The sequence below is a fragment of the Bubalus kerabau genome, chromosome 2 (assembly GCF_029407905.1).
Source record: "Bubalus kerabau isolate K-KA32 ecotype Philippines breed swamp buffalo chromosome 2, PCC_UOA_SB_1v2, whole genome shotgun sequence".
NCBI classification, from domain to species: domain Eukaryota; kingdom Metazoa; phylum Chordata; class Mammalia; order Artiodactyla; family Bovidae; genus Bubalus; species Bubalus kerabau.
The window spans coordinates 130,771,704-130,796,756 of NC_073625.1; the positions used below are offsets into that span (position 1 = coordinate 130,771,704).

The 25,053-nt window shown below is 38.1% G+C and overlaps 1 non-coding gene across 1 annotated transcript; it reads left to right on the forward strand.

Annotated features, from left to right (window-relative positions):
- Window positions 1-21,234: 21,234 nt before the first annotated feature.
- TRNAS-GGA (transfer RNA serine (anticodon GGA)) lies at window positions 21,235-21,306 on the forward strand. The gene has a single exon. It is a non-coding gene; the product is annotated as a tRNA-Ser (tRNA).
- Window positions 21,307-25,053: the final 3,747 nt, after the last annotated feature.

Here is a 25,053-nt window from a genome sequence, read left to right on the forward strand (position 1 = left end):
ATAATTACATTATAAATCACAATATCATAGCATCAAAGAACAAACAACATAATCGACCATTACTGGACTGAGATCTGGCAGAGGATGGGAGCTCAAAATGTGAATGCACTGCTACTGAACTGAACTTGGGTTGGCTGGCTCGTTAGCAGCAAAGCCAATCTACTGACACTGGTCTGTGGTGAAAGAAAGTACAGTGTTTATTTCTGGGTGTGAAGCAAGGGGAAGGAAGACAAGACTCAGGTTCTTTCCAACTTGGTCTTCGAATTAGAATATTTTTTTTAAGGGGAAGAACAAAAAGGCTGGAATTAATCATAGTCTTGTGCCATTTATGTGCCATTTCCTAATTGTAGTTTAGGGAGTCAGGACGTCTCTGGTCTATGATTCTCTGGCCTAGTGGTCCATGGCTCAGGGATCTGTTAGCCTATCTTGCCCTGGGGAAGCAGCCTGAGTTTGTACGTTGGTGATGATACGTACAACAGCAACTGTAATCATCTAACTAGTGGATTAGTGTTCCGTTAGCACAGGATTGAGGTCGTGGAGGACGAGAAAGGGAATAAAGTTTTGGATAGAGATATTAATCATAAACTTGGGAAGGGAACTAGGTTTTAGTAGGACTTGGTTTCAATATTTCTTGATGACTTTTGCTGCTGACTCCGTGGAGGCAGCCATGAGGCTGAGCTGAGATCTCACTGAGCTAGGAGTTGTCAGAATTACAATTCAGGGCATGCAAAGGGTGTTGTGACCTTATTACCGTAGCCCTCAAGGTTCCTCTGTCCATGGGCTTCTCCAGGCAAGAATACTGGAGTGGGTTGCCATGCCCTTCTCCAGGGGATCTTCCTGATCCAGGGATCAAACCCAGGTGTCTTTCATCTCCTGCATTGGCAGGCAGGTTCTTTACCAATAGTGCCACCTGGGAAGCCCCCTGATAAACAGCACTCTACCTCTACTCCTTGGACTGGGAATATAGCAATAAAAATTAACTGGAAGTAAATCAGATCTTGTATGGGCTGTACCTTTCCAGTCATATGGAAACCCCCAAAATCCCAAATAAAGTAATCCTGATTGCTACTGTGTCCAGGTGTCTGAAGGAAACAAATAAAAATAACAATGAGGAGAGTAAAATCCTACAGTTGGCTTTAAATTATTTATACACATTTTTATGTCTAATCCATTTTGTAATTTCTAGCGTAATTACTAAAAACAAAACAAAACTAAAAAGAGTGTACATTTTCAAACTAATAGATAAGTGGCACGTGCAAAAAAAAAAAAAAAAAAAAAAAAATCACTACCCTAGAAGACAGGAGATAGGAGAGAAAAAGGAAAGAGTTTGTAGACAAATAGAAAGCACATAGTAAGATGGTAAATATATTCCCCAAAACAACATTATTATGTTAACTATAAATGAGCTAAATGCTCCAGTTAGAAAGTTGTATGTATAATGTGTAACTGGAGATATATATCTATATGTGGATATATATCTCATTGCACCTGGCAGCTTGAGGGATTTTAGTTCCATGACCAGGGATTTAACCTGGGGCCCTTGGCAGTGAAAACACAGAGTCTTAATCACTGGACCACCACAGAATTCCATATATATATATTTAATTTATTTTTAAGCAATATACCTAAATGAGGAAGATGATAAGGATACAGAAAGATGGAGAGTAAAATATTAACTTCCTGCCAAATGTATTTTAAAATTGGAGCAGTTACATTAATGTTGGACAAAATAGAATTTAGGGAAGAAGCACTACTAGAGTTAAGGGGCTTTATGTCATAATGATAAAAGATTAAACTCATCAAGAAGATATGGAAATTCTGTATTTGCTACGGTTCATGGGGTCACAAAGAGTCAGACACGACTGAGCAACTGAACTGAACTGAATATGATAACAGCAACATATATAGAGCAAACTTCAGGCAGAATTGCCTGGAGAAACAAATTCACCCTAATAGTGAAGAATGAGTATTGCACCAATAGCAGCATATTGTGCACTTTTCAAAGTCATGAAGAGTGTTTACAAAAATTGATGCCATACTGAGCTATAAATAAAGTCTTAACAAGTTTAAAGAACTGAAATCATATAGAATATGTTATCTAACAAAGTATATTTATTCTAACAAAATCAATAATAAAGAGATAAATAAAAAAATCTACATGTTTAGAATTTAATTAGTAAGCATCTAAACAAATCATAAGTTTAAGAAAAAAATCACAATGAAAATTAGAAAATATTTTTATTTGTATAATAGTGAAAATGCTACAAATTAAATCTCTTAAGATAGGATTAGACCAGTACTTAGGAGAAAATTTACTATCTTTAATGCATATACTAAGAAGGAAAAACAGGCTGACAACAATTAAGCCATACATCAAATCTCAAGAAATTAGAGGAAATTTCCTGGCAATCCAGTGGTTAGGACTCGGCATTTTCATGACGGTAGCCTAGATTCAACCCCTAGTGGGGAGCGAAGATCCTGCAAGCTACGGGGTGTGGCCAAAAAAAAAATAAAAGAGAGAGAGAGAGAGAGAGAAAAAACAGAAAAGTTAATCCACAGAAATTAGAAGGCAGGAAATAAAACAGATGAGAACATGAACTAATGAAACAGAAAACAAACAGTCAATAAAAAAGATGAACAAAAACCAAAATTTGAAAAGACCAATAAAATCAATTAACGTCTGGTGAATGTACCAAAAAAAGAAAGAGAAGGAACACATAATCAACATATAAAAAGATAAGAGGATACTATGAGCAACTTTTTATCCCCAAATTGAAGATTTAAATGAAATATTTAGACTCCTGGAAAAATAGCAAACTTACCAAAACTGACATAAGAGGGAAGTCACTCAATCATAAGAGTCATAAGTCTGACTCTTAGCTACCCCATGGACTGCAGCCCACCAGGCTCCTCCATCCATGGGATTTTCCAGGCAAGAATACTGGAGTGGGGTGCCATTGCCTTCTCCGATAAGAAAACACAGAAAACCTAAATACTTCTCTAACTATTATAGAAATAAAGTATCTTATTAAAGAGCATCCTGCAAAGAAAATTTATGCTCTGATTGGCTCAAGTGGAGAATTCTACCAAGCAAGGAGGAAATGCCAATAATCCTATGGTCTTTTTCTTCAGCTAATTTCAGAAGATGAACATAATCTTGTACTAATATGACAGATTCTGCACATATGCAAAGAAAAATACAGATGAATTTCATTTACAAATATAGCTGCCAAAATTCTAACAAAATGTTAACAAACCGAATTCAACAATGTATAAAATAACACATCATGATCAAATCAAGCTCATTCTTGGAAATAAAAATACAGACTAACATCACAAGTTCAGTGTCAAAGTGTTAGTCACTCAATTGTGTCTGACTGTTTGCAATCCCATGAACTGTGGTCCACCAGGCTCCTCTGTTGATGGAATTCTCCAAGCAAGAATACTGGAGTGAGATCTCCAGGGGATCTTCCAATCCAGGGATCAAACCTGGATTTCCTGCATTGCAGGCAGATTACTGTCTGAGCCACCAGGGAAGTGGAGTTCAATAAATGTAAATGTGAAAATTGACAGATTATATGAGGAAAGTCATATAATCATCTTAATTGATTCAGGAAAAATATTTGATAAAATTCAGTATCTGTTTATAACTAGGAAAAAGTCCTGTTGATCAACTAAAATTGAAGGTATCTTTTTAAGGATAAAGGACATCTAAAAAAAACAACAAAATGGAACTAATGAAATGTTGGAAACTTTCTCTTTGAGATCAGTGTATTAATCATGTCTTATTTTTTTGTATCTATGATATTTTGACATCTTAAAAATCTTAATGGTGGAGGAGAGGCTGGCTTCCTCGGGCTAGTAATTCCTAAAATTGGTAAATACTTTACCTGGGAGCATGCCTCTCATGTGCGAGCCAATCACCTCCTTTATCTAATGCTTACACACTAAGCAAATATTTCCCCTGGCCTAAGTCATCCCAAGTCCAGGAACCAAGTAGCTAGAAAGGACCCCATAGCCTAAAGCCCACAATTTATTACTAATAATAACTAATCCTAAACTGTTTTACTCTGCCCTGCCTTTCTCAAAAAACTCCAATAAGGGTTCTGGGTTTAGGCTTTTCCCTCTCTCCTGTCTGTCTCCTGACCACTCATATGTGGTCTGAATGATGTGGCCTCTTCTCTCAGGAAATGTGAGTAATTCTTATTTCAATGGCATTAGCTTTCATGTCATCATTTAGTCACCTCAATAAATTAAAATCCCACAGTTACAAATCACACAATCAGGAAAAATACAAGGATGCCCATTATAACTATTTCCATTTAGAACTGTAGCAGAGTCCCAGTCTGAGCCATTGCATAAGAAAAAGAAATAAGAATTATAAGGATTGGAAAGGAAGAAACAAACTGTCATTGTTTAAAGATGATATGATTATGATAAAACCCAGAATAATCTATGAATACAATATTAGTTTTTAGCCAAAATGAGCAGTGGATACAAAGTCAATATAAAAATTAACTATTTCTATATACCAGCAGCCAATAGTTTAAAAAGGAAACAAAAAAGAGATAACCATTCAAAATAGCTTAACAAATCAAGTCCCAAGGTATAAATAAAAAAGTGCAAACCCTTTGTGAAGAAAACTATAAAACTTAATGAAAGAAAATAAAGGCAACTGAAATGTACCATGTTTATGGAACTGATGATTCCACACCAACAAAAAGAAAAAGGAGGAGGAGGAGAGGAAGAGAAAGAAAAAAAGGAGAGATAGTGAACCCATAATCAATCCACACCATGACAAGTCAGTTTTGGGTAGAAAGTAGATCTCAACGTCAAATACAAAGAATAAAGATTTTTGAAGATAATCTAGGAAAATATCCTTATGATCACTGGCCAGGGAAAGATACGTTAAAACAAGCCACAGAAAATAATGATTGCTGAATTTCGCTGCACAAGTCAGAAGACACATGAAGACTCATTAAGAGAAGGAAAAAAAGTCACAGAGAAAAAACATTTGTGACGCACCTAACAAAAAGCTCACATCCAAATATAAAAAGAACTTCTACAGTGCAATAAAAGACATGTAACAAATAACAACAAGAACAAACAGAGACAAAAGACAAAATACCAAATAATCAGACAGCCCAATGGAAAAATGGAAAAGACATGAATTGACAGTTCACAAAAGAGGGTGTCTAAATGGTCAATAAACACGTGTACAGATATCCAAACTCACTGGTAATCAAGATAACGCAAATTAAAACTACAGTGAGGTACAACTACTTACCACACTGGGTAAAACTTGAATTCTAACCTTAAGAAGTCTTAGCAAAGATGTGGAACCACAGAAAAGTTCATATACTGCTGGTCGGGTGGCCGGTGGTAAACTATTTCAACCATTTCAGGAAACTGTTTGACATTATCCAGTGAAGTTGTAGATTTGCATATCCTTTGACACAAATTCCTCTCCTAAGTATATACCCTAAAAAAATGTGTGCTATGTTCACCAGGATACATGTACAAGAATATTTAGAGAAGGGTCAATTGAAATAGCCCCAAACTGGAGAACTATAAAGTGAAGCAGTGGGGTGATGACTATAAAATTCAAGAGAGTTGTTAGGGGAGGGGTAAGTGATTGGGTCCCTCACCTATAGCCAGATATCCTGGAGTGTGAAGTCAAGGTGACCTTAGGAAGCATTACTACGAACAAAGCTAGTGGAGTTGATGGAATTCCAGCTGAGCTATTTCAAATCCTAAAAGAAGAGTCTCTTGATGAGAGTAAAAGAGGAGAGTGAAAAGCTGACTTAAAACTCAACATTCAGAAAACTACCATCATGGCATCCAGCCCCACCACTGCATGGCAAATAGATGGGGAAACAATGAAAACAGTGACAGATTTTATTTTCTTGGGGTCCAAAACCACTGCAGACAGTGACCGCAGCCACGAAATTAAAAGACGCTCTTTGGAAGGAAAGCTATGACAAACCTAGACAGCATATTAAAAACCAGACATATCAATTTGCCAACAGAGGTCCATATAATCAAAGCTATGGTTTTTCCAGTAGTCATGTACGGATGGGAAAGTTGGTCCATAAAGAAGGCTGGGTTCTGAAGAATAGATGCTTTTGAACTGTGGTACTGGAGAAGACTCTTGCAAGGAGATCAAACCAGTCAATCCTAAAGGAAATCAACCCTGAATATTCACTGGAAGAACTGATGCTAAAGCTGAAGCTCTAATGCATTGGCCACCTGATGCTGCTGCTGCTGCTGCTAAGTTGCTTCAGTCGTGTCCGACTCTGTGCGACCCCATAGACGGCAGCCCACCAGGCTCCTCCGTCCCTGGGATTCTCCAGGCAAGAACACTGGAGTGGGTTTCCATTTCCTCCTCCAATGCATGAAAATGAAAAGTGAAAGTGAAGTCGCTCAGTCGTGTCCGACTCTTAGCGACCCCATGGACTGCAGCCTACCAGGCTCCTCCATCCATGGGAGTTTCCAGGCAAGAGTACTGGAGTGGGGTGCCATTACCTTCTCCCACCTGATACAAAGAGCCAATTCATTGGAAAAAAACCCTGATGCTGGGAAAGATTGAGGGCAGGAGAAGGGGGCGACAGAGGATGAGATGGTTGAATGGCATCACCGATTCAATGGACAGGAGTCTGAGGCAAACTCAGGGAGATAGCTAAGGACAGGGAAGCCTAGCATGCTGTAGTCCATGGGGTCGCAAAGAGTTGAACAGGACTGAGTGACTGAACAAGTGATTGGGTCAGGGCATTCTTAGGATTTGACCAGGAATCCTAGGTAGTTAGCTCCAAATGTATTTGCATTCACACCCATGTTGATGATTACAACAGCGTGACAACTCTTAAGGGTTATGGAATGGAATTCTCCTTTACAATACAGACTTATGTAAAGCCCTGAGGCAATGAGATTCAGGGCAAGCAGGCAAAGAAGGATAAGTGGAAATAAACTGGAACACACAAAGATCCCTCTTGGGAACCAAAGGGAAGTTTAAGGAGAGGCTCTGTCCAGTCAGAGGGTCTTAAAGGGATATAAAAAAGGGAGGTATGGTATTGGTTCTGAGTAAAACATATGCATCCCATATTTTCTCCGCAGACTCATCTTACACCATTAATATAAGTGTACCATCCTACTCTGTGGTACCATTACTTCCTGTGTAAGATAAGACTGAGGAGAAAATATGAGATGCATACGTTTTACTCAGAACCAATACCATGCCTCCCTTTTTTGTATCCCTTCTAGATACTTTAGGATACTGTAGATTCCAAGTGTTCTTATGTTACTGAAACAGATATATTACTCACTGAACTGTATACTTATCTTGTAGTTCTCTTCATATAATTTATAGGAAAAATGAGTCATTAAATGTACATATAAATGACATTTATTTGTATATTTTGAATAATTTCCATGTAAATAAATTCACATTTGAGAGAAAAATCTTTGTTAGATCAGGGCATCGTGATTGTTGGTTCAGGGACTTGGATCAACCATCACCACTGCCCTGAGTGTCATGGCTCTGGTCTCTTCAGGTGGAACAATTTCCTCAGCTCCTATGGAGCTGGAGCACAGTATGAGGTCTTCTAGGCAATGGCACCCCACTCCAGTACTCTTGTCTGGAAAATCCCATGGACAGAGGAGCCTGGTAGGCTGCAGACCATGGGGTCGCGAAGAGTCGGACAGGACTGAGCGACTTCACTTTCACTTTTCCCTCTCATGCATTGGAGAAGGAAATAGCAACCCACCCCAGTGTTCTTGCCTGGAGAATCCCAGGGATGGGGTAGCCTGGTGGGCCGCCGTCTATGGGGTCGCACAGAGTTGGACACGACAGAAGCGACTTAGCAGCAGCAGCCACAAGAGAGGGCAGAAATCATACACATGAAATTTTTGAACCTGCACCTGTGCTGTCCATAACCTAAGACTTAGTGAAAGGGTTAAATCAAAGCAAAGGGCAACATGTATGGTAAACGACTTTAATTTTTTTGGCCACATGGTTTGCAGGATTTTAGTTACGTGACCAGGGACTGACTCCTAGCCACGGCAGTGAAAGCGCCAAGTCCTAACCACTGGACTGACAGGGAGTTTCTGGTAAGTGACTATTTAAAATAACTTTTTGGTTATAAGTTTTGAAGAAGACACCTCATCAATGTTGCTAAAATAACAGGCATTTTCTTTTCTATCGGTTTATCTCCTTAGTTTGCCTATAATATCCTGTGGGCTTCAGAAATATTAAAAAACAATTTGGTGCTGCTTGGGTGGGTTGGGATGTGACGGTGTGGATGTGATAAGGGAGAAGAAAAACACTTACCTGGATAGGGCTGTTGCTGCAGCTCAACTCAGAAATGATGACAGATATAATGAGGAAAATAATAGTGACTTTAAAAATGATTTGGCAGTAATTTTATTTGTTGTGCAATAAAATGACTGGCCTGTGGCTGTATATGTAGATTCAGGAGTAAACTTTCAAAGCATGCTCAGGAGGCATGCATGGTAATCCTATTATCAGATAACAGGATTTGTGCACATACCTCCCACATGCAGCATCAGTAACCCACCCTTTTAGTATTGCTGTGAAATGCAATTTGTGTGCAGATGAAAAGTTTACAGAACATGGGCCTGTGCCATGAAGCTCAACAAAGCCAGCGCACTGTGTGGCAAGGTTTCTGAACCCAACCCCTGTTGTTCCTGCTGTCTCCCTCCTTATTGATTTCTGTCCCTTGGCCAAGCTGGCTTTGTAATGGTCTGTATCCACCCAGAAACTTGCAAAATGAGCTAATCAAATAGGGCAGCAGAAACCAATCCTGAATTTCTAGGTGGTTTCGGAGTCATGCCATACAGGGAGGTGAAGAGATGACTGGGTCAAACAAATGGTGGCTGAGTGTATGGTGTGAGGTGGTCAAATGGCATGAATTTTGGATAATCATTTTTTACAGAAATATCCAGAGAAGTAGGCAAAGCAAAAATTAGAGGCAAAAACTGGACTAAGTCTTAGTCTGCTAGAGCTGCCATAACAAAATACCACAGATGGGGTGGCTTAAACAATAGGAATTTATTTTCTCACAGTTCTGGAGGCTGGAAGTTCAAGATCAAGGTGTTAGCAAATTTGGTTTCTCCTGAGACTTCTGTCCTTGGCTTGCAGACAGATGCCTTCTAGCTGTGCCCTCACATGGCCTTTTCACCAGACCCCTTGGTGTCCTTTCCTCTTCTTTTTTAAAATTTATTTTTATTTATTTACTTGGCTGCACTAGGAGTTAGTTGTGGCATGCTAAATCTTCGATCTTTGTTGTGGCCTGTGGAATCTTCTAGCTGTGGCATTCGAACTCTTAATTTCGGGATGCGGGATCTAGTTCCCTGACCAGGGATCGAATCCCGGCCCCCTGCATTGGCAGCGTGCTGTCTCAGCCACTGGACTACTGGGGAAGTCCCTCTTCCTCTTCTTATGAGGATCCAGTTATTGGATTCAGGCCCCACCTTCATGACCTCATTTAAACTTAATTACCTTTTAAAGACCCTATCTCCAAATATAGTAACAGGGAGGGTTTCAACATATGAATTTTGAGAGAACACAGTTCAGAACAGAAAATGACATGAGTAGTGCTTTTAAAATAAGGTCTTGCCATACATTCAGCCAATATGTGCATGCTCAGTCCCGCTCTTTGCGACCCCATGGACTGTAGCCTGCCAGACTACTCTGTCCAGGAATTTTCCAGGCGAGAATACTGGAGCGGGTTGCCATTTTCTACTCCAGGGTACATACAACCAAGAGCCACATTAAAAGATGTTCAACATTGCCAATTATAAGAAAAATGCAACTCAAGCTACAATGAGGTACTACCTCATACTGGTCAGAATGGCCATCCTTAAGAAGTCTGTAAATAACAAAGGCTGGAGAAACTGTGGAGAAAAGGGAACTCTTTTATACTGTTTGTGGGAATGTAAATTGGTGTAGACACCATGGAAAACAGTATGGAGGTTCCTCAAAAAACCAAAAGCAGAGTTGCCATATGACATAGCAATCCCACTCTTGGGCATATATACAGAAAAAACTCTAATTTTAAAAGATATGTACACTGCAGTGTTCAATAGCAGCATTACTTACAAGAGCCAACACATGGAAGGAACCTAAATGCCCATCAACAGATGACAGGATATGAAAGGTGTGGTATACATGGAATACTACTCGGCCATAAAAAAAATGAAGTGCCATTTGCAGCAACATGATGGACTTAGAGATTATCACACTAAGTGAAGTAAGAAAGAGAAAGACAAATAACATATGCTATCATTTATATGCAGAATCTAACATATGACACAAATGAACTTTTTATAAAACAGAAACAGATTCACAGGCATAGAAAACAAATATACAGTTGCCAAAGGGGAACGGGGTAGGGGTATAAATTAGGAGTTTGAAATTAGTAGATATAAACTACTACATAGAAAATACTGTACATAAACAACAAGATCCTACTATATAGCAAAGGGCATTATATTCTACTACTGTAGGAATGTGTTAAATCTATAGATCCCAAAGGAAAAAAGGTCCTGCTATTCACATTTTAAGGTTTTTGTTCAACCTGTTCTATTTTCTTTTGATAAAGCTTACAATAACTGGTATATATTTTCACATGAACATCATAAAGAGCAGCAGATGTTAGTAACAGAAGCTGCTGTGAAAAATATGGAAAAGAATACACTCATTACTTCTATTGCTTATGAGTGCGAAAATAAAGATTTACACTTTTATTTTCTTAAAAACTGAATGTGTGGAAAATTCACTTATTGATAGGTGAATTTCTTGATTCTTTCCAACAAGCTAATCAAGATGGGAAAGTTATTTTAATAAAATGTATTTATGTTAACCATTGCTTTTAAGACAATGTGATTGCATATGGTTTTAAGAATGGATAATCATTCAATGTACCCCTTCATGGGTACAGTCATGGGTACAATGTACCCATTCCTGGGTTAAGCAATGAATACAAATAAGACAAATAGATTTGGTTGGGAGAAAGTTCTAAACCATGAGATATATATGAAATTTGGATATTGGGGTTCTGTTGGTGGCTGATGAGGAAATAGGTTGTTCTAGCTCTTTTCTTTTCCTTGTAAAACTTGGAATCAGCTTAACTATTTCTACAAAAAAGCCTGCTGCGATATTTATTGGGAATGTGTTGAATCTATAGATTCATTTGACAAGAAGTGATATCATAATAATACTGTATATTCTGACCTGTGAGCTCAGTACATTTATACTTTCCAGAGTCTATGGCTTTTGTACTATTTGGCTAGATTTACTCCTAAGCATTTCATGTTTTTTGATGCTATAGTCAACAATTCTGCTTTAAAATTTCAATTTTCAATTGTCTTCTACTGGTACACAGAATTACATTTGATGTTTTTCTCCCTAAGTTCTTAAAATTCATTTCATCCTTAATAAATACAGTGAAGTACTCTTATGATTAAATGATGCTCTTAACATTATTATCAAATGCTTGATTTTGAATCAACATTTCTAATGCGTATCTGCTTATCTTCAGGGTTTACTATGTTATGCTTTTATGTAGTTTTTAAAAAAATAATTAAATTGGAGGCTAATTACAATATTGTGGTGATTTTCGCCATATATCAACATGAATTAGGCATGGGTGTCCAGGCATCCCCCTATCCTGAACTCCCCTCTGACCTCCCTCCCCACCCCATCCCTCTGGGTTGTCCCAGAGCACCAACTTTGAGGGCTGTGCTTCATGTATAGAACTTGCACTGGTCATCTATTTTACATATGGTAATATACATGTTTCAAAGGTATTCTTTCATATTGTCCCACCCTCGCCTTCTCCCACAGAGTCCAGAAGTCTGTTCTTTACATCTATGTCTCTTTTGCTGTCCTGCATATAGGGTTGTCGTTACCCTCTTTCTAAATTCATACATATGCGTTAATATACTGTATTGGTGCTTCTCTTTTGATCTTACTTCATTCTGTATAATAGGCTCCAGTTTTGCCTACCTCATTAGAACTGACTCAAATGCATTCTTTTTTTTTATAGCTTTGGAGTAATATTCCATTGTGTATATGTACCATAACTTCCTTATCCATTTGTCTTCTGATGGACATCCAGGTTGCTTTCATGTTCTAGCTATCATAAACAGTGCTGCAATGAACATTGGGGTACATGTGTCTCTTTCAGTTCTGGTTTCCTCAGTGTGTATGCCCAGCAGTGGGATTGCTGGGTTGTATGGCAGTTCTATGTCCAGTTTTTTAAGCAATCTCTACACTGTTTTCCATAGTGGCTGTACTAGTTTGCATTCCCACCAACAGTATAAGCGGGTTCCCTTTTCTCCACATTCTCTCCAGCATTTATTGTTTGTAGACTTTTTGATGACAGCTACTTTGACCAGCATGAGATAGAAGCACCTCACTGTGGTTTTGATTTGCATTTCTCTGATAATGAGTGATGTTGAGCATCTTTTCATGTATTTGTTGGCCATCTGTATGTCTTTTTTACAGAAATGTTACAATGAATTTTTTTTTATATTGAACCTGTATCTTGCAATCTTACAAAACTCATACTTTATAGTCATTTTTTCTTTTCTTTTTTTTTTTTGGTATATAAATTTACTCCATAGAAAATCATGTCTTCTGCAAATAAGGGGAAGCTTATTTCCAATATGCCTGTCTTTTATTTCTTTTTCTTGCTTTAGTCCTTTGGGTCTCCATTATGATGCAGAATAGCAGAAATGAGAGTGGACATCCTTCTCTCATTTCTGATCTGAGGGGGAAATCATTCAGTCTTTTATCAGTAACAATGATATTAAAAGTAAGCTTTTTTGTGGATGTCCTTTATCAGCTTCTAAGCTTAAGGAATCAGAAAAAGAAGAGAAAATCAAGCCCAAAGTAAGCAGAATAAGGGGTGGGGGAGGGAATAAACATGGCAGAAATCAGTGAAACAGAAAACAACAGGGGAAATGGGTCAGTGAAATAAAAATCTGGTTATTTGAGGAGATCAGTAAATTGACACACCTCCAATCAGACTGAGAAAAGAACACTATCTTCTGACTTTTATGGTTTCTGTTGAGAAGATGGCTGTTCATCTTATTGTTCCTCCTTTGAAGATAATGTCTTTTGTTTTGCCTGATTTAAAAATTTCCTCCTTTTCTTTTGTTTTTAGCTCTTTTGCTCTGATATCCTGGTTATGCTTTTCTTTGTAGTTATTCTGATTAGGATTCGTAGGACTTTTTGAATGTGTGATTTGCAGTCTTCCATCAGATTTGTATTATTATCCCTTATCTTTTCAACTGTATTGCTGCCAGAGAATATGGTCTTCACGATTCTGATTCTTTGAGATGTATTGAGACGTGTGTTATGGCTGAGTTGAGTGTGGATTTTAAGAAATACTGCTTGTGAGGTTGAGAAGAATGTGTGTTCTCTACTTGTTAGATATCTAATTTTAAATATGTTAATTATAGCAATTTTGTTATACTTGTTCTTCAAGCATTCTTTATTCAAATTAATATGTTGTCTTCTAGACCACCAATAATTACAAAGGTGTGATAACATATGCTATGATGATTTTGAGGCAATTTTATTCTGTGCATTCAAATTTAAATTTGCTGTAATTACATAGTGAACTGAAAACTTTTACCATTATATAATAACCTTCTCTATTCCCAATAATGCTCTTTGTTTTATATTTTATCTAATATCAGTGCAGTGATCTATGCATTGTTCTGGCATTGTCTGGAATTTCTTTTTTAATCTTTTGACATTTTTATATTTTAGGTGTGACTATAAACATTTTTATATTTTAGGTGTGACTATAAACTTTTTCTTTAGCTTTAGCTAAAGAAAAAACAGATTAAATAAATTCTTAACTTGTAATTAATTCATTTATATTTATTGTCATTATTGATATAATTGGACTTGTTTCTATCAATGTAAATTTTTCCTTAGGGGCCTTCCTGGTGGTCCAGTGCCTAATACTCTGCCCTCCCAAGGCAGGAGACTTGGGTTTGATCCCTGGTCAGGGAACTAGATCCCACATGCCTCAAGTAAAAGATGCTGCATGCTACTTGGCTGTGCCAAGTAAATAAATAAACAAATATTAATTTTTTTTCCTCCTTTCTGTTTCACTTGCTTCTTTCCTTCCTTTTCCTTTTCAAGATTAATTCAATTTTTTAGTTAAAAATTTTTCTTAACGAATTTTCCCCTCATCCAGTTAAGATGAAATATTCTTTTAGTAATTACTATTGAAATTGTATCATGCATATTAAATTTAAGTAAGTCTAAAGTTAAGTTAATATGTTAAACATTCTCCTGAACGATGCAAGATGCAAGGATCTTAGAACACTTTTCCATCAGCTACTTACTTCTCATTGATGAGTCAAAACCAAAATCTGGAGACTGAAGAATCTCCAAATGCTACTTAAGTCTAGAACTTTAGTTATGTATTTTATTGCTTAAACACTATAAATTAGAACCCCACCTCTCCTTCCTTCTTTCTTTCTAATCTTCTTCTTCCTTGAATGAGCTAATTTAAAATTAAAGATGTAAATTTACATCTTTACCAATTTATTCACTAATAATTTGCATTTTAGACTTTTCTTTAACAATAGCTTTCTTTCTTACTAATGCACATTCTTTACAAGTTCCTAAAACTATTGATGGCAAACTCTTTAGATTTTTGTTCAACTGAAAATGTCTTCATTTTTTCATTATTTCCAAAAAGATAATTTTGCAGAATACATAATTATAAGCTGACAGTTAATTTTTCCCCTTGTTCAGTTGCTAAGTTGTATCTGACTCTTTGCAACCCCATGGACTGCAGTGCATCAGGCTCCTCTGTCCTCCACTACCTCTGGGAGTTTGCTCAAATTCATGTCTACTGAGTTGGTGATGCTTCCAAACCATCTAATTCTCTGCTGCTCCCTTCTCCTTTTGCTTTCAGGCTTTCTCAGCATCAGAGTCTTTTCTAACGAGTTGGCTCTTTGCATCAGGTTGCCAAAGCACTGGAGCTTCAGCTTTACTATCAGTCCTTCCAATGAATATTCAGGGTTGAATTCCCTTAGTATTGACTGGTTTGATCTCTGTGTAGTCCAAGGTACTCTCAAGAGTTTTCTCCAGCACCACAATTCAAAAGCATCAGTTTTTCAGGGCTCAACCTTCTTTATGGACCAATTCTCATATCCATACATGACTACTGGAAAAACTACAGCTTTGACTATATGGACTTTTGTTGGCAAGGTGATGTCTCTGCCTTTTAATATGCTCTCTAGGTTTGTCCCAACTTTCCTTTCAAAAAGCAAGCATCTTTTAATTTCATGGTTGCAGTCACCATCTGCCGTGATTTTGGAGGCCAAGAAAATAAAGTCTGTCACTGTTTCCATTTTTTCCCCATCCATTTGCCATGATCTTAGTATTTTGAATGTTGAGTTTTAAGCCAGCTTTTTCACTCTTTCACATTCATCACGAGGTTCTTTAGTTCCTCTTCACTTTCTGCCATTAGGGTGATGTCATCTGCATATCTGAGATTATTGATATTTCTTCTGGCAACCTGGATTTCAGCTTGTGATTCATCCAGCCCAGCAGTCACATGATGTACTCCATATAAAAGTTAAATAAGCCAGGTGACAGTATATAACCTTGATGTACTCCTTTCTCAATTTTGAATCAGTTAGTTATTAGATGTCTTGTTCTAACTGTTTTTTTCTTGATTTCATACAGATTTCTTAGGAGACAGGAACGGTGGTCTGGTATTCCCATCTCTTTAAGAATTTTCCACGGTTTGTTGTGATCCACACAGTCAAAGTCTTTAGCATAGTCAATGAAGCAGAAGTAGATGTTTTTCTGTAACTCCCTCGCTTTCTCCATGATTCAGTGATCCTGTCTTTTTGCTTTCTATCGGTATGGTTGAGAGGAAAACATCATTCTTTATCAGGTTGCTTTTAAAGTCTTTTTGTCTTTTGTGATCTGCAATTTCACTACAATGTATCTTTGTCGGTTTCTTTTTATTTATCTTGTTTATTATATATCAGCTTCCTTTACTGATACTTCTGAGTTTATGTATCTCATCAATTTTGGAAATTCCTTGATCATTTTCTCTCCAAATATTGCAGTTCCTCCATTCTATTTTCTTCTCTAGGATTCTGAATGGATGTATTTTAAAGTCTTTCATTTTATTCTCTATAACTTTCAATCTCTATATTAATTTTTTTTTCTTTTTTTTTTTGCTATCTTTTTTTTTTTAAAATTTTATTTTATTTTTAAACTTTACATAACTGTATTAGTTTTGCCAAATATCAAAATGAATCCGCCACAGGTATACATGTGTTCCCCATCTTGAACCCTCCTCCCTCCTCCCTCCCCATTCCATCCCTCTGGGTCGTCCCAGTGCACCAGCCCCAAGCATCCAGTATCATGCATCGAACCTGGACTGGCAACTCGTTTCATACATGATATTTTACATATTAATTTTTATCTTCTTTTTTCTCTATATGGGATTCTGGATATTCTTTCAGATATATCTTCCAGTTTACCAATTCTCTTTTCATTTAGATTTAATCTGCAGTCTAAACCATCTATTTTCTTTTTCAACAATTACATTTTTTATTCCCAAAAGTTTTTTTAATTTTCATTTTTTTCAAGTTGGCAGAATATTTTTGATAATCCCTTAACAATTACTTGTTCTGTGAAAGCATGTTTAATTATTTGAACAATTTATATATAGAAATGTTATATTCTGTATCTGACAATTTCCAAAATGTGAATTCCTTAGGGACTGGAATCTATTTGATGACTTGCAATGATGGTGTCTTTTTTACATGTGTATTTTCTGATTTTGGTTTTGAGCCCATATTTGCTTTCTCTTAATATGGATCTTTTGGTAATACAATGGGGATAGTTTTCTTAAGAGAATATTTATTTGTGATTGTGCTAGGCAACAGGGAGACCATTGAGCTGGAACATTTCAGTTTCCTTTGAGAAGATCAGCTTAATGTGGGATTCTCAAGTTCAACTCTTATAGTAGCTTCTAGCCCAAGACTTGGTCAAGCTGATATCACAGCTCTAATATTGGCTTGTGCCTTTAGGCCACTCTACCTTTCCCTTCTTAATACTGCGCATCATTCTGCATTCTTGAAATTTATTTTTGGAGAGAGTATCCTGAAAAATTACCTTTTTTTCTTGCAATAAAGGATGGCTTATCAGGATCTACTTGTTTTTTGGTGGGAGGCCTTCTCAGAATATTAGCTCCTCTTACTTCCAGAAAAGGAAATCTGAAGCTTTTTTTCTCAAGTGTCTGTTTAATAAGATTAAAAAAATTACAACTAGATCTTCAGCTGGGTTAAAAAAAGGTAATTCAGACAACAAAACCTATCTTATTCACCATGATTAAGCAGTGTTCCTCACAGCCCCAGTTTTATGATCTTCCCATTCACTTTATCTTGCATATGGAATGCAAACTTGCCATGGAGGGTTAGATTTAGAATGTTCAAATGAGCAAGTATCTTTTAACACAAACACAAGTTGTGTATACAATTTGGCAGATTGAAGATTACATAGAGAAAAGACTTGGAGTTTCTTACAAAGCAAATAGAAGCATGAGAACGTTACTGAATGAAGGCCAATGAGCTCCATCTCTCTAAAAAGTTAAATAAAAAAGCAAAGAGATCAACAACTTGGCATTAATGAGATTGACAGGATTTAAAATTTTACAACATTTTTCTCTTAAATCTTCATACACACCCAGAGCATGCGTTTCTGCTCAGTTGCTTCAGTTGTGTCTAGCTCTTTGTGACCCCATGGACTGTAGCCTGCTAGGCTGCTCTGTCTATGGGATTCTCCAGGCAAGAATACTATAGTAGGTTGCCATGTCCTCCTCCAGGGGACCTTTTCAACCCAGGGATCAAACTACTGTCTCCTGTGTCGCCTGCATTGCAGATGGATTCTTTACCTCTGAGCCACCAGGGAAGCCCATATCCAAAGCAGTCAAAGTTTTTTTCTGTGAATACAGCAGTGTGTAAATTTGACTATTTTAAAGTTTTGCAGGTATCTCTGAATTGTATACTTAAAGTTAAACATGTGCTGTATAAGGTAGAACACCACTGATACATCAACTATAGTCTTCTTATGAACAATAATGGTCGTGAAATCAACAGCTTGAAATACCAGCTATATTTTTTCTACAAAATACAATGTATTCTTTGACTTATGTGTATCTCAATTCAGAAAATACTATTTTAAGGTAAGAAGAAGCTGTGAGTAGCAGATTGAAGGGAGATTACTTTTTGAAATTGCACAACAGAGTCTTCATGGAGGGCATGGCAAATTGGTCTGGACGGTTGAATCTCTAGGTAAGACTGATTTTCAGGTGCTATTTGTTGACAGATAAACACGTGTGGTCATGCAGAGGCTTGATCCTTATTCACATTTTATTAAAAAAATGTTATCTGTTTATTTTTGGCCATGCTGGGTCTTCATTGCTGTTTGGGTTTTTCTTTAGTTGTGGCAAGTAGGGGCAGCTCTCTAGTTGCAGTGCTTGGGTTTCTCATTACAGTGGCTTCTCCTGTTGTGGAACACAGGCTCCAGGGCACATGGGCTTCAACAGTTGTGGCACGTGAGCTCAGCAGTTGTGGCTCACTGGCTTAGTTGCACTGTGGCACGTGGGATCTTCCCAGACCAGGGATTGAACCCAAGTCTCCTGCATTGACAGGCAGATTCTTTATCACTGAGCCACCAGAGAAGCCCCCTTGTTCACATTTTAAAGTGTCTCTTCAGTTCTCATAAAATTAACTTTATGTTTACCCCCCATCTCTGGGTCTTAGTTAGTTTCCTAGTACACCAAAGATGCAAGACCAAGTGTTCGCTAAGGTTTCTCCTAGCGCTATCAGTCTGGTGTAATATATGAAGGTAGGGTATATTTTAGTATTCATCACAGCTTTCTCTCACCACCACATTAAACAGTGTACAGTAGAATAAGGGAGGCTATTAGCCACAGACAAGAAATCCAGATACGAAAAATTAAAAAAAGGTATTTAAACTGGAATGGAAGAGATAAAACTGTCACTATTTGCAGATGACATGATGCTCTATATAGAAACCTCTAAAGTCACCACACAAAAACTATTAGAACTAATAAATGAACTCAACAAGGTAGCAAAATACAAGATTAATATACAGAAATATGTTGCATTTCTTAACAATGAAATGTCAGAACAAAATCCCATTAAATATCATGCCAAAGGACTTCCCTGGTGGTACTGTGGATGGGAATCTGCCTGCCAAAGCAGGGGACACAGGTTCGATCTCTGGTCAGGGAAGATTCCACATGCCTCAGAGCAGCTAAGCCTGTGTGCCACAACAATTGAGATTGTGCTCTAGAGCCCGTGAGCTGCAACTACTGAAGCCCATGAGCCTAGAGCCTGTGCTCCACAACAAGAGAAGCCATTGCAATGAGAAGCCTGTGTACTGCAACTAGAGAAAGCCTGTGCACAGCAACAAAGACCCAATGCAACCAAAAAAAAAAAAAAAAAAAAGTGTAAAATTAAAAAAAAAACAAAAATACCCCAGCAATATAGGAATCAACTTAATCAAGGAGGTGAAAGACCTATACATTAAAAACCACAAAACATTGATAAAGGAAGTTGATAACTCAAAGAAATGGAAAGACACTCCATGCTATTGTTTTGGAAGAAACACCATTGTTAAAATGGCCACACTGCCCAAAACAATCTACAGATTTAATGTGAATCCTATCAAAATACCCTTGACATTTTCCACAGAACTAGTACAAATAATCCTAAAATCTATAAAAGACTCAGAATTGCCAAAGTAATTCTGAGGAAAAAGAACAAAGCTGGAAGTATAACTCTTTCAGACCTCAGACAATATTGCAAAGTGACAGTAATCAAAACAGCATGGTATTGGCACAAAGACAGGCACATAGATGAATGAAACAGAATAAAAAGCCCAGAAATAAACTCACACATCTATTGTCAATTAATCTTCAACAAAGGAGTCAAAGGTGTACAATGGAGAAAAGACAGTCTCTTCAACACATGGCATAGGGAAAGCTGGACAGCTACATATAAATCAGTGAAATTAGGACAGTCCCTCATACTATATACAAAAATAAACTCAAAATGGTTTAAAGACCAAAATACAAGACATGACACCATAAAATTCCTGGAAGAGAACATAGACAATACTTTCTTGGACAGAAATCATATCAATATATTCTTAGGTCAGCCTTCCAAGGCAAAAATATTAACAAAAATAAACAAAAGGGACCAAATCAAACTTAAAATCTTTTGCACATAAAAAGAAACCATCAACAAAACTAAAAGATGATCTACAGAGTGGGAGAAAATATTTGTAAATGAAATGACTGACAAGGGATTAATATCCAAAATATACAAACAGCTCATACGACTCAATTAAAAAATTAACAAACAAACAAACCACAAATAACCCAATCAAAAAATGGGCAGAAGACCTAAACAGACATTTGCCCAAAGAAGACATAGTGAAAGTGAAAGTCTGTCAGTAGTGTCCAGCTCTTTGCAACCTCATGGACTATACAGTCCATGGAATTCTCCAGGCCAGAATACTGGAATGGGTAGCTTTTCCCTTCTCTGGGGATCTTCCCAATCCAGGGATTGAACCCATGTCTTCCATATTGCAGGCAGATTCTTTACCAACTGATCTATGAGGAAAGCCCAAAGAAGATATACAGATGGACAATATGAAAAGATGGACAACATGAAAAGATGCTTAACATCACTAATTATTAGAGAAATGCAAATCGTAATCATAATGAGGTATTACCTTATACCAGTTAGAATGGTTATCATTAAAAATTCTACAAATAGTAAATGCTGGAGAGGGTGTGGAGAAGAGGGAACTCTCTTACACTATTGTTGGAAATATAAATTGGTGCAGCCACTAAGGAAAAAAGTATGGAAATTCCTTAAAAAACTAAAACTAAAGCTAACACATGATCCTGCAATCCCTTTCCTGGGAATATCTCCAGAAAAGACAAAAGCTCTAATTTGAAAAGATAATGCACTCAATGTGCATAGCAGCACTACTTACAATAGCCAAGATATGGAAACAACTTAAATGCCCAACAACTGTTGATTGGTTTAAGAAGATGTTGTGTGTATATATATATATACATATACATATACATATACATATACATATACATATACATATGGGCTTCCCTGGTGGCTCAGAGGTTAAAGCGTCTGCCTGGAATGCAGGAGACCCGGGTTCAATCCCTGGGTTGGGAAGATCCCCTGGAGAAGGAAATGGCAACCCACTCCAGTACTCTTGCCTGGAGAATCCCATGGAGGGAGGAGCCTGGTAGGCTACAGTCCATGGGGTCACAGAGAGTCGGACACGACTGAGCGACTTCACTTTCACTTTCATATATACACACAACAGGGGATATTACTCAGCCATAAAAAGGAATGAAATAATGTCATTTGCAACAACATGGATGGACCTAGAGATTATCATACTAAGTGAAGTAAGTCAGACAGAGAAAGGCAAATAATATGTGATATCACTTTATGTGGGATAAAAAATAATACAAATGAATCTATATACAAAACAGAAATAAACTCATAGGCATAGAAAACAAACTTATAGTTACCAAAGAGGAAGTGGGAGGGAAAAATTAGGAACATGAGATTAACAGATACAAACTGTTAAATTAAAAGTAGATAAGCAACAAAGATTTACTATATAGACAGGGAATTATATTCAGTATACTGTAATAACCTAGCTGAAACTCCAGTACTTTGGCCACCTCATGCGAAGAGTTGACTCATTGGAAAAGACTCTGATGCTGGGAGGGATTGGGGGCAGGAGGAGAAGGGGACGACAGAGGATGAGATGGCTGGATGACATCACTGACTCGATGGACGTGAGTTTGAGTGAACTCTGGGAGTTGGTGATGGACAAGGAGGCCTGGTGTGCTGCAATTCATGGGGTCGCAAAGAGTCGGACACGACTGAGCGACTGAACTGAACTGAACTGATAACAGAAAATAATCTGAAAAAAAGCAACTGAATTACTTTCCTGTATACCTGGAACTAAACTAATACAATATTACAAATCAACTATATTTCAATTAAAGAAAAAGATAAAAGGAGGACAGTTTCCTCCATGATGGGCCTCAACAGGCTCTCAACAAAACTTTTTTCCTTAAATGACTTAATCTATAGATTATTTCATGAAAAAATATCTTGATTCAAACAACTTTGTTACTTTATCTGTTATTCCTTCTTAGAGAACATTGAGTGACCTTCTTCATACAGTAATGATAATGTTGGTGATTTCATTAATTCACCTTTAGGGTGAAGATGGTACCTGGGAAGATAAAGCAGAAAAATGGAAAGAAACTAACATTTTGGTGACACTATTTGGAGCCCCTGGATCAACTCTTGCTTAAAGCTTGAACTGGAATTTTCAGTTACATGAGCCAATGCATCACCTTTATTGTATAAGACAGATGTGGATTTTGTTTACTTGCAGTTAAAAGCATCCTAATGATAATATTTCTATTTAGAGTATAACTTGAACATATGACTTCTAGCCAATAAGTGTTCCAAGAAGTTGTGTCTGACACTTTGTGACCCTCTTGACTGTAGCTCTCCAGACTCCTCTGTTCATGGGATTCTCCAGGCAAGAATACAGGAAGATCCCCCTTCTCCAGGGGATCTTCCCTACCCAGGAACTGAACCCATGTCTCTTATGTCTCCTGCATTGGCAGGTGGGTTCTTTACCACTAGTGCCACCTGGAAAGCCCCTTTTAATTTATTATCACATAAATAAAAATGGAGTTTATTATTTGGCAGGGTAAACAGTAAATATACTATTTTTCTTTTGAGATGAAAACAAAGACTGAAATGCATTAAATAAATTCAGTGACAATTAACCAATGGCTAGAAGTGTTATATATCAGTAAGACAGGTTTCAGCTCCTAGGTCACAGAGTGATTAACTTCTTTTTTGCATCCTGCTCACTCATCACATCATCCTTCCTTCTGAGCCAACACTTGGCTACAGTCTCCCTCTGTGGCAGCCACTGCCAATTTCTGAGACCTGGGACATAAGATAACACCTATTTGTGCTCCTTGTCATTTCATTCTATCTGCTTTTAAATGTCAGAATGGGGACTAACACGGCTATGGGTTTTGCAAGAAAATAAATGCAAAGCTTTTGAAAGAAAGACAAAAGGATTCATTCATTCATTCACTTGTGTATTTATGTTTCATGGAAGAAAAGGAGTGAGACTAAACTCACAGATTTTAACAGTAAAGTAACATCTGCCCTCATGTGTGCAGAAGTGAAGAACTACAAGGTTTCCAAGTCAGCTGCTGCTGCTGCTAAGTCGCTTCAGTCGTGTCGGACTCTGCGACCCCATAGATGGCTGCCCAGCAGGCTCCCCCGTCCCTGGGATTCTCCAGGCAAGAACACTGGAGTGGGCTGCCATTTCCTTCTCCAATGCATGGAAGTGAAAAGTGAAAGTGAAGTCGCTCAGTCGTGTCCGACTCTTAGCGACTTCATGGACTGTAGCCTACCAGGCTCCTCCGTCCATGGGATTTTCCAGGCAAGAGTACTGGAGTGGGTTGCCATTGCCTTCTCCGTCCAAGTCAGCAGCAACCATAATCTCACCAGTGAGAGAAATTGTAGTGCTCACCTCGTTCCACAGAGGGGCACTCCAAGCTCATCACTGAAAATGCACGCAGGGTCGCTTCTGTGAGCCGTTAGAGATCAAGTGCTTCTCATCTCCTCTCCATATCTAGGGATTATTGAGTAAAATTGAAAGTACATTTAGCAGGGCTCTTTGAGAATGATGCGCAGCTATTTTAACACCAACCCCTATGGTTCCAGCAACTTCTTCTAAATTAATTCATTTTTAAAAAAATTAACAGAAATGTGTTAAGTTTGAGAACAAATCGGACTTCAGATCTGTTTGGGTCTCCATTATACACAGATGAAATAATTATACAAAATAAAGAATACATTGCGGGTAAAACATTTCTCATTCAAAGCTTTATTATGGTTTATCAGAAATTTAGAGTCAGCTCTACCTCAAACACTCGTGCCTTCATCAGAATGGGCAGTCCAGAATTCAAAAATACATCTTGGATAAACAGAATTTTAGACAAATATGAGTCAGGTCATTATCTTTATCCCTGTGTCTGGGAGAAAAATCTTTTAGTATTTCCAAAGGCTTGATAGCATTTCCAAATCAGCAGTGGATGAAGGTGGGACCGTGTAGCTTTGTTGAATCAAATACGAGTGTATAGGATGGACCTTAAAGTTTGTTTCTCACATTACAAAATGAAACCATTAAAAGGGGAGACTCTTGTCTTTTCTAGTATATTAAAAAAGACTGAGGACCAAACCCTGGAAGGCTGGCGTCAACGCCGCCAGGCGTGCCGACTCCCTTCTGAGCCCGGGAGCTCCGCCGAGGGAGCCGTTGCGTTTCCGCTAGTGAGGGGCGCTCCGAGCGCTCCCACCGCTCCCCGGGCAAACGGAAAGGGCTAATTGGCTTGCAGCTGAACAACACATTTAAAAGGCAGAATAAAAAGCCCAGAAGGGCAGCAGCCCAGATTGTGGAGCCGGCAGAGCTGCGGGCTTTGAGGGTTCCTGGGGCGAAAGGGGAAGGGGCGGCGCGCCCGGCCTCGGACAGATGGATCTCGAGCTCCCGCGGCCCGCGCGCTGGGGGCGACCGCACCAACATCTTCCCACTTGGTTTAAGTTTATTCTGGGCCGCCGGGAGCTGGAACAGGAAATGTTCAGTCTTTCATGTCCGCTGGCCGGCTGCAGTTTTGCACCTCCCGGCGAGCGCTGATGAGTTGGTTGATTCTGCTGCGTTTGAAGTTCACCATTTATTATTAAAGAGAAGTGGCAGTGATTAGTTCGGAGTTCTCAGAGAGCTAAATAAATGTTTACCAAATTACAAGGTTCAGCCCTACAAGAAACGGCTCGAACAGGTTTCTGAAATCCCTGCGAGGGCCCCAA